The sequence below is a fragment of the Arachis ipaensis genome, chromosome B06 (genome assembly GCF_000816755.2).
Source record: "Arachis ipaensis cultivar K30076 chromosome B06, Araip1.1, whole genome shotgun sequence".
NCBI classification, from domain to species: domain Eukaryota; kingdom Viridiplantae; phylum Streptophyta; class Magnoliopsida; order Fabales; family Fabaceae; genus Arachis; species Arachis ipaensis.
In genome coordinates this window covers 78122880-78134012 of record NC_029790.2, presented here as the reverse complement: position 1 = coordinate 78134012, position 11133 = coordinate 78122880, and positions in this window count along the sequence as shown.

The window sequence follows — 11133 nt, the reverse complement described above, 5'->3', positions numbered from 1 at the left end:
TCAGACTGCTTGCCACCCGGAGGGAACAATATTGCTCAACCATAAGAAGGGTGCAAAAGCAAGATTTGGGACCCCGGAATCCAATCTAGAAATCAGCACTCTTGGGGCCTGGTCACTTGCTTTAACTTACTTGAAGGCTTTTTGCGCCTAGTTTGGGATCCCGGAGGTTACTGGAGATACAAACATTGGTGGAGATTCCTGGATGAATTCAAGCACAAGCCACCATAACAGGAAGCTCACCAAATGTCCAACTTAAGGACTTTAACTAAAAGTGCTAGGTGGGAGACAACCAACCATGTTATGATCGTTCATTTTTCATTTTTAGTTAATTTTATTTATTTTTGAGTTTTATTTTATTTTATTATATTGAACCTGGAGTTTTGCATCACATTCATATTAACACTGCATTCTGCATCTTTTCAGATTAAAAAAAAAAAAGCGAGCACGCGACGAGACCGCATTAGCGACGCGTCCGCGTCGCAAGGAGATGGGAGACAATATTAATATGAACAAAGAGTTACGCAGGAGCAGCGCTGGAGGCATGGCAATGGCACAAATCACCCCACACGACCGCGTTGCCGACGCGTCCGCGTCACATGGGAACTTTGGCCTCCCACGCAACCGCGTCACCCACGCGGCCGTGTGACCTGAAATCGGCGTAAAAAGGGTGTATGGCCGAAAGTTGAGCTGGAATTGGGCTGGACCCGTGCTAGTAGCACAAGCCTTGCCACGCGAATGCGTCACCCACGCGTCCGCGTTATTTTAAGAAAAAGGCCACCCGTGCGATCGCGTCACCCACGCGACCGCGTCACCCTGGATTTTGGCAATACTGAAGTTTTGAACAGCGAGTTGTGCGACCGCGAGGCTACACTTATAAACCCCGATTTTGTGGTTTATCTTGTGCTTATTTTGAGGGATTTTATCACCTTTTCCCACATTTATTCAATGAAATAGCATGGTTTTGCAATTCTCCCTTGATTTGTGCCTAAATGTGAAAACATGCTTTTTAAGCCCTAAAATTGATGATTTTAATTCACTTTAATTCCATTCGATGCCTTGATATGTTTGTTGAGTAATTTCAGGTTCATAAGGCAAGTATTGGATGGAAGAAGTGAGGAGAAAAGCATGCAAAGTGGGAGAACTCATGAAGAAATGAAGGAACCGTAAAGCTGTCAAGCCTGACCTCCTGGCACTCAAAGGACCATAACTTGAGCTACAGAGGTCCAAATGAGGCGGTTCCAGTTGCGTTGGAAAGCTAACATCCGGGGCTTCAAAATAATATAAATTTTGCTATATGTTGCTTCGCTTTCAGGGGCGCGCACGCGCCATGTACGCGTGCGCGCCGATTGAGCACGTGGGTCACTTTAATGAAATCGCCCCCAGCGATTTTGCAGCTCATTTTGGGCCCAATCTAACCCATTTCTGATGCTATTGAACCCAAGGATTGAAGGGGAAATGAACCAAGTAGTCATAGTTTAGTTTTCACCATGTTTTAGGGTAGAATTCTAGAGAGAGAAGCTCTCTCTTCTCTCTAGAATTTAGGGTAGTTTAGGTTTAATTTTCTTGAATCTCACTTTTAATTCTTGTTTTGATTTAGTTTCTTCTTTTAATTTCTTGTTGTTACATCCCTACTCTTCTAGTTTTTACTTGTCATTTCCTTTATTTTTTGTTACTTTTATGTTGATGAACATTGTTGGATCTTAATTTTCTTTAATGCAATTTTATATTTGATATTCTTTTTATTGTTGATTTGAGTTGAGATCTTACTTTCCTTGCAATTGAATAGTGTAGATTTACTTTCCTTGCACTTTTACTATGCTTTCCTTTTATGCCTTCCAAGTGTTTGATAAAATGCTTGGAAGGATGTTAGAGTAGATTTTGAGCATTCTTGGCTTGGAAAGAGTAATTAGGTAATCTTGAGTCATGAAAACCCAACTTATGTTGGTGATCTAGAGTTGTTAGCTAATATTGTTTCCATTGACGCTAATCTTTTGCTAGTTTAATTAGTGAGTTGATTAGGACATATGGAATATTGTTTCCATTCACGCTAATCTTTTGCTAATTTAATTAGTAAGTTGGTTAGGACTTTTGGATTGAGATTAGCTAGTCTCGTTAGACTTTCTCCCTATTTGTTGGAGTTGACGTAATGAGATAAATTCTTGTTTATATTTGTGATATGATTAATTAGTCTTGTTTGACATTCTCCCGATGTGTGACTTAACTAAATAGGATGAATTAATCATGCATGACTAGGATAGAAAGCCTATGATCTCAATCCATTGCCATGAATGTCTCTCTTTATTACTTGGTTTCTTTAAACTTTTGCTCAATTTACTTTTCTTGTCTTTTTATTTTATTGCCCCTCTAATCAACCAAAACCCCCCTATACCCTTCATAGCCAATAATCATACATTTCATTGCAACTCTTTGTGAGACGACCCGGAGTCTAAATACTTCGGTTAATTCTTATTTGGGGTTTGTTATTTGTGACAACTCAAATTTTTTATTGGGAGGATTGTTTGTTGGTGTAGAACTATACTTGCAACGAGAATTCATTTGAGGAAATTCTAAACCACACAAAAGTTCTCCTCATCATGCACTCGCGCCACTAGCACAAATCGAGTCACGCGATCGCGTGCCCCACGCGTCCGCGTCACCCAACCTTATCGCGCACCACGCGACCGCGTCACCCACGCGACCGCATCGCCAGCGTCGCACAACCTATCCAGATTAGTGCCAATTTTCTTATCTTTTCTCTTCTAATCCTAATTTCTTCCTTCTCTCTCCTTTCTCACTTTCTTTTTCTACTTCTCATTCTTTTTCACTTTCATTTTATTTATTTGCATACTTTTATTCATTGCATATTTTTATTTTTCTAGAGTTACTATTGGTGTTCACATATTCTTATTCAACTGTTACATCTTTTCTGGTATTTTCTTGGTGCTTAGTGACTTGTTTGATTCTGATTGGGTAATATTATTTAAATCAATGCCAATCTTTTATATTTGTATTACTTTTGCATTGACATGAATTTATATTATCTCTCCTCCCCCACTCTTTTCCCCATTGTTGCATATTCTGCACCACTGGTATGCCATGGCTTCTATTGTTTTCTCACTTACATGTTGAAGCTTCCATGTAAATGAGACCCTTATCATTTGGCATTAAACCATACTTCTTTTATTTTCTTATCTCTATTTCTGGGTTACTCTTCTTCCCTTTTTCTTTCAGGATGGCCACCCGAAAAGGAAGCGGAAGACATTTTACATGGGGAGACAGACAAGTCCATCTGCACAATCCTTAGAGAAAAGCAACAGTTGAAACAACCCATCCACCTACAAATCTTAGCATGCACTGAGGATGGTGCAACCTTTAAGTGTGGGGAGGTCGATACCGATCTCCGTGGGTTAGTACTTTCTTTTCAACACCAATAATCTTATTTTCTTTATTTGTTCATTGTTGCATCTGCATATTTGATTGCATATTTATTTGATTTTGTGAATCTCCTTTTAAGATCCTATTTTTGAAAAAAAAAATTTTTTTTCACTAATTTAAATAAAAATTTTAAAAAAATTTTTATGTGTTAAATTTGTTTGAAGTTGTATTTGGAACATGGTTTTTGAGTCAAAGAACACACAACCTGTGAGACTTTGAGCTTATTTACACGGTTACATTATTTAACCATAAATATTTTATTCCTGTGTGTTCCCTTCTCTATGATTGTAATCTATATTTTGTTCCAACCTATATGTCCATTATTTAGTGTATTTACATGTTTGCATATGATTGAGGCCATTATTTGATTTTAGCTCACTTATCCCAAATAAGCCTACCCTTTAAATCACCCTTGTCAGCCACTTTGAGCCTTTTAACCCCCTCTTGTTCTGTATTTTACCACATCACTAGCCTTAAAGCAGAAAAACAATTAAATATCCCAATTGAATCTTTAGTTAGCTTAAGATAGTATGTTAATTAAGTATGGGGAAACTGTGAGAACATGGGTTAATAAAGGAAAAGTATAATGTTTCTAATTTATTTGAATATCAGAAATTTGGGAACCTACTCATGAAAAACCAAAAGAGAAAAATAATAGAAAATACATGTGCATTGATAAGTTATGTTTGTTTCTCTAAATAAAAAAAAAGAAGAAAAAAAAGAGAAAAAAGAGAAAAATCCAAAAATACTCAATAAATAAGTAAATAAGGGGACAAAATTACCCCAATATTAAGTTCAATGCACATGTGATAAAAATTAAAGAAAAATTTGGTACATAAGTATGGGAATTATACAAAAGTGAGAATTATGGGTAGCTAGGCATGAATTTAAAAGTATATAGAGTATATGTATATTAGGTGAGAGCTTAGGTTAATTGAAGATTCATATTATAGCTCACTTGGCCATACATATATCCTTACCTTTACCTCAGCCCCATTACAACCTTGAAAAGACCTCATGATGTTTGCATTGGTACATCAAATATTTGTTGATTGGTTAGATGAAGAACAAGGTTTAGAAAGCATGACTAGAGAAGAGTAGAGTGAATAACCCTATACACTTGAGAGATTAGAGTGATATACACTACTAGTAAGGGTTCAATGCTTGATTCTATGTTCCCTGCTTTCATGAGCTGTCTTCTTACAAGTTTACCTGATTTTTATTTTATGATTTGAATTAGTGAAATCTGATTTATGTTTGTCTTGGAGAACTTATTTATTTTTGACCAAGTAGGTAGAAACATTTTGCATGTAGTTGCATTCATATAGATAGGATTGCATTTCATACATTCTTCATTCTTTATAGCTTCTCTTGAGCTTAGCATGAGGACATGCTAGTGTTTAAGTGTGGGGAGGTTGATAAACCACTATTTCATGGTTTATCTTGTGCTCAATTGAGTGGTTTTACCAACTCTTTACCCACTTATTCATACTATTTGCATGGTTTTATATTTCCTTCCTAATTATGTGTTTTGATTGAAAACATGCTTCTTTGATCTTATATTTGCTTATTATTAATCCTATCTTATTACCATTAGATGCCTTGATATGTGTGTTAAGTGATTTCAGAGATTACAAGGCAGGAATGGCTCAGAGGATGGAAAGAAAGCATGCAAAAGTGGAAGGAATACAATAAGTTGGAGAAATTGCTAAGCTATTAAGCCTGACCTCTCTGCACTCAAACGGCTATAACTTTAGCTACAGAAGTCCAAACGACGCGGTTTTAGTTGTGTTGGAAAGCTAACGTCCAGGGCTTCGATTTGATATATAATATGCTATAGTTCCCTTGACGCTAGATGATGCGATCGCGTGATCCATGCGGCCGCGTCGCAGTGACGGAAATCCATCGTGGCAAAATTCGAAACCAGCGAATTCTGGACTGTTTTTGACCCAGTTTGCGGTCCAGAAAACACAGATTAGAGGCTATAAAGTGGGGGAATACATCCATTCATGATCAGGCTCTCATATTTACAATTTTAGGAGTAGATATAGTTTTTAGAGAGAGAGAGGTTCTTTCCTCTCTCTTAGGATTAGGATTTAGGATTTCTCTTAGTTTTAGGAGTAGCTCTCAATCCCAGGTTCTTTATTTTTATTTATTTTTATTTAATTTATAAACTCTTCCGTGTTACATATAATTTTCTTAATTAATGTTATCTGAGGTAATTCAGATTTAAGATTGCTTTGCTCTGTTTAAGATTGCTTTCAATTTAATTTAGATATTTTTCTCCCTTTTGGCTTTGGTCAAGTGATTGGTAATACTTGAGTTATCAAACTCAGCAAGTGGTTGAAATTGGCAGATTTTGCTTGAGCTAGGATTGCTCTAATACTAGTCTCTCCACAGGAGTTGACTAGGACTTGAGAATCAAACTGAGCAGTCCACTTAACCTTCCTTTTTTTAATAAAGGATGACCAAGTGGGATTAAAACCCAATCTTCTTCACACCTGATAAGGATAACTAGGATAGGAATTCCAATTCTTATACCTTGCCAAGAGATTTTATTATTATTATTTTATTTTACTCGTCATATAACATATTCCCACCTTACTTCCAAAACCCCAATTTACAAACTCATAACCAATAATAAGAACATACCTCCCTATAATTCCTTAAGAAGACGACCCGAGGTTTGAATACTCAGTTATCAATTTCAAAGGGGTTTGTTACTTGTGACAACTAAAACGTTTGTACGAAGAGATTTTTGTCGGTTTAGAGACTATATCTACAACGCGACTGTTTTTATGACATTCTTTACTGGCAAAAATCCTAACGTCACTGACAAAACTCAATAACAAGCAATAGGGGTGGTGGAAAACGTGTTGTTAAAGGTTGGGAAATACTTTCTTCCCACAGACTTTGCCATCTTGGACATGGAAGAGAGTCACACTCACCCAATCATATTGGGAAGACCATTCTTAGCTACAGCCAGAGCACTCATAGATGTGGAGCGAGGGGAGCTAATATTGAGGATCCATGATGAACGACATAGCTTTAATGTCTTCAAACTCTCACAAGAAGCAGACCAAGAAAACAAAGAATCAAGCAAAGATCATAATGAGATGCTGACAGAGGAAGCAAGCACTGAAATACAACCAACCCCTCTGGGAAAGCCCTTGGTTGATGAACAAGGAAATAAGCAGTTGTCACAACTCAAGGAAAAGCTGGAGGAACCTAAACCACCAGAGACATGTGAAGACAACAACAAAATTCCCTTAGAAGAAGAAGTCACCAAGAACAAGGCAACATCAAAAGGGACAAAGAAGAAGGTACCAAGAGGGTGGAGGAACAAGAAGATCCCTACATAGGACTTCTCTCCAGGGGATAAAGTGATCTCACCTTAATTCCCAGATATCCCCCCTAATCTCCCCACTATACCATCTCAGTTACCTAAGGTCTTCACTATCAACAGAGTTCTCTCCTTGGAACATGTAGAGATCATTGATACAACTAATGGATATAAGTCCAAGGCAAGAGGGGAGGACTCGAAGCATTATCAACCTCCCTGATGAAGGAGAAACGTCAAGCTAGTGACGCTAAAGAAGCGCTTCATGGGAGGTAACCCATGTTTTATGAGCTTTTACTAGTGAATAAGTCAATATTCATGAATTCCAACCCAAACTTGACAAACACTTGGTGAAATCCTTATATTGCAGTATATAGTGAAGAACAAGTTTGGTGTTCAAAGCATGCCAAGAAAGCATGAATGCAACTGAGAGCATGCTGGTCTTGGAGCTTTGAACAAAACTTTTCATCACAGTGCTCCAAACTAAGTTTGGTGTCAACCCATGGTGCCACCAAGGTGCATATAAGGATACACAGTTAATTAGTTAGTTGGAGTTCATGAATAAACAAAATCTTTTCTTCTTTTTATTAGTTTAGCCGTAAAGTTTAAATACTTTTTAGGACATTAATTTTTCTTATTTTATAGGGTAAAGGAGAGGAACATTGAAGAAGATTGATTGGACAACTAAATGAGAAGGGTTCGGCCACTTCATGAGGAGAAACTACACACTTGTTCTAAAAAGGGAAGGCATTGGAAAATATTGCCATGCAACATTGAAAAGGATGGGACCCTTGAAGACCGAGCAATCTCCATCATAAAGTGATGATCCTTGTCCTTTCTCCATGCACAACCCCAACCGTTCATCAAACAATCACTCCATCAATCCACACCCTCCATTCACTTACAACCTCTCTATATAAGTGATCCTTGTTCCGTACCCACTCTGCACACCTCTCCATTTCGGATTCCCCTTCACTCCCTTCATTGCACTCAACCCTAAACAACCAAAAGTCTCCACACATTTGCCAACTTCACACATTAACCCTCATTCATGGCATCTTCGAGCTCTAAAAGAAGGAAGGGAAAGGAACCTATGGAGCAACACCCGTATGATGAAAAGAGATTTAGAAGCTTGCACCATGCATTGCAATACGGGTGGATGGTGGATAAGGAGATCATTTATGAGCTGGGATTTCAAGTTAGGAAAACTGAGTGTCCCGAAATCACAAAGAAGGTAGAAAAGAGAAGATGGGAGCTCCTCACTGATCCGGTCATTAAGGTAAATGCAAATCTTATAAGAGAGTTTTATGCAAATGCGGTCCGATATGATAAGGCAGATGAGTCATATACAAGCTTTGTGAGAGGAAAGATTGTTGATTTTGGTCCCATGAGTGTCATGAAGGCATTAAAACTGCGGTCCATACCGTTTGAAGAAGAGAGTTATCATTCAAGAATGGACAACAACCCTAATCATGACCAGATTGTGCAAGACATTTGTGTACCAGGGGCTGACTGGGAAAGATATGCAGATAGGAGACCAAGGTTCATCAAGAGAGCAGATCTCACTCCAGAAGCAAAGGGGTGGTTCGAAATTGTAAGGAGGTCCATCCTCCCAGCAGCGAACAACTCGGAGGTGAATCTCAAGAGAGCCACACTGGTACACTGTATACTCAAAGGAGGAGAAATCAAGGTTCATGAACTCATAGCAGAAGGCATTAGAAAAATGGCAGAGAAAAGTGACTCAAGAGGAACGTTAGGTTACCCCAGTACTATTTACCGACTGTGCAAGAAAGCTGGGGTGGTGTTTGAAGATGAAGACCCCGTATGGATAAAAGAGGGCATTCCAATAACCGTTCGACGAATGCATGCTACCGCATCCCCCTTGCCTCAACGGAAGCAAAGGAAGAGGACATCCCCTCAAGTAGTGGAAGGACAAGTCCTAGAGGGGCAAGCACCAGCCACCTTGGATATGCACGAATTGCAGGAAGCTATTGATGGACTATCTCGACAATATTTGGAAAGTCAAGGAGCACAGAGAGAGCTTCAACTACAGATGATGGGGCAGCAAGAGGAGTCGCTCTCAAGATGGATGACTCAACAAGGGGAGTGGCAAAAGCAAATGGTGGATCAGCAACTGAGTCAAGGGCAACAATGGGGTGAAACATTCCACAAGATGGAACAAAGGCAAAACGAGCAACAAGAATCCATCCAGAGGCTAATCAACATCCAAGCACATCAAGGTGCACATATACATGAGATGCATCGAAGACAGATAGAACAGGCAGAACTATTGGACGAGCAAAGGGCATTCGCAAAAGGAGTTTACTTGAGCGAGACTGGGCATCATATAAATACTCAAGCCAGGCTCGGTTACTTGGTAGGACAGCTGCCTATATTGCATCCAGGAATCACAAGGTATGAAGAAATGAGGGATGAATTAGCACGAAAAGAAAGACAAAAGGTGGAAGAGAGTCATGAATCAGTGAGGAAAGCACTTGAGGATTGGAAGCAAGCAAGATTGGCACGGATGCGAGGGAATGCAAGAGAACACAAAGAAGACAAACAAGGAGAAAAGCATGGGCATCCACAAGAGTAAAAGGTGGTGACGTTCCTTCTTTGGTCCATCTTCTTCTATGCTTTAAATAAGGAAGATCTTGTATGAAATAGAACTTGCTTCCATGTTATGTTTGAACCTTTTTAAATTCTGTCTTTTAAGTTTTTGTGTTGAAGAGGTCTCTGTGTGCTAGTCTTTATGTCACCGCATCCTTACTTTGCTTACTTGTATGTTTGTCCCTTTAAATCAAATGAAAAGAGAATGATTGTTTTTAAAGACCAGAGAGGAGTTCATACTATGGAGTAAGTTCATGAGTTTATGGTGTGATCATAAGTTAGCTAAGTTGGTTCAACCACAAGGTGGGAGGACAACTATCTGTCATAAATACTATGCTTGAGACACACCCCATGCGACTAGCTAAATAAGAAGATCATAATAAGAAAAAGGGAAAGAACAATAAAGGTTGAAAAATAAAAGAAAAAGAGTAAGCAATAAGGCTAGGCACCTATGGTTTTAATCTTGAGGCATGTGTCTATGGTGCTCCTGTGTGAGGGATCTACTTGGATGAATAAGCTCTTAGGGGTGCCTTATCACTTGGTAACTTGGGTTAACTAACTCGAGATTATCAGCTGAAAGTCCACTATCAAGAGTAACCCTCAATACAGAGCATTTAGTAACCCAAAGAGGTGTTGGACACCAAGGTCTCAAGAAAAGAAAATAAATAAACTATGTGCTTGTGGTGTGTATGTATGGGGGAGAGACTTGAGCAAGTAAGTCCTTAGGGGTGCTTCAACACCTAGCACCTTGAACCAACTGGTTTGGGAGTGTTGACTGAAAGCTTATTTTAAAGAGTTGCCCCCTTACAGAGCACTTAGCTTAGGAACAAAAATAAGCCCTGAAATGACAATAAAAGGATCAATGAATAAAAGTCTCATAGGATGCAATCAAAGTGAGTGTTCTAGGACATGATAAAGGTCTGAAAGCCAGAGAAGGAATGAACCTAAGTTGCTATGCATGAAACCACCATAAAACCAGGGACATGACTTCCACAAGAATGACTCTCACAAGAAGCCACGTTAACTCCCACGTTAACCTAGTTAACATGGAAGCTAACATGAAGAAACTAGGTGGTCGACAATGTTAGTGACCCCAAACATTGTCACTAACGTTGGGATGAACACACACTATCCCCAAGAGGCCACGTTAACTCCCACGTTAACCTAGTTAACATGGAAGTTAACGTGAAGAAGAAAGGTTGTCGACAACATTAGTGACACCAAACATTGTCACTAACGTTGGAAGGAGCCAACACAAGCCACAATGAGCCACGTTAACTCCCAGGTTAACTTAGTTAACATGGAAGCTAACGTGAAGAGAGGGATGATGAGCCAACGTTAGTGACATTCAACTTTGTCACTAACGTTGGAGATGGCTAGCACAGCCACGTTAGAAGCCACGTTAACCAAGTTAACGTGGACTCTAACGTGGGAGCTAAGGGGCACATTGGAACATTAGTGACAATGTTAAGTGTCACTAACATTCTCGAAGGTTGGCAAGCCCACGTTAAAAGAGCCACGTTAACTAAGTTAACGTGGACTCTAACGTAGGGAAGGGGAAGGCTTCTCAACGTTATTGGGAAAGTTGAGTCCCAAACCAATGAAGAAGATAACTACTTCAAATTCAAGATCCAAAGGCCCAGACCCAAGACTTGAAGAACCAACTAGAAGAGTAGAAGAGTAGTATATATAGGAGTAGCTTTGAATTAAATCGGGAGTTGAAAAATATAGGGAGCCTCTTGGCATAG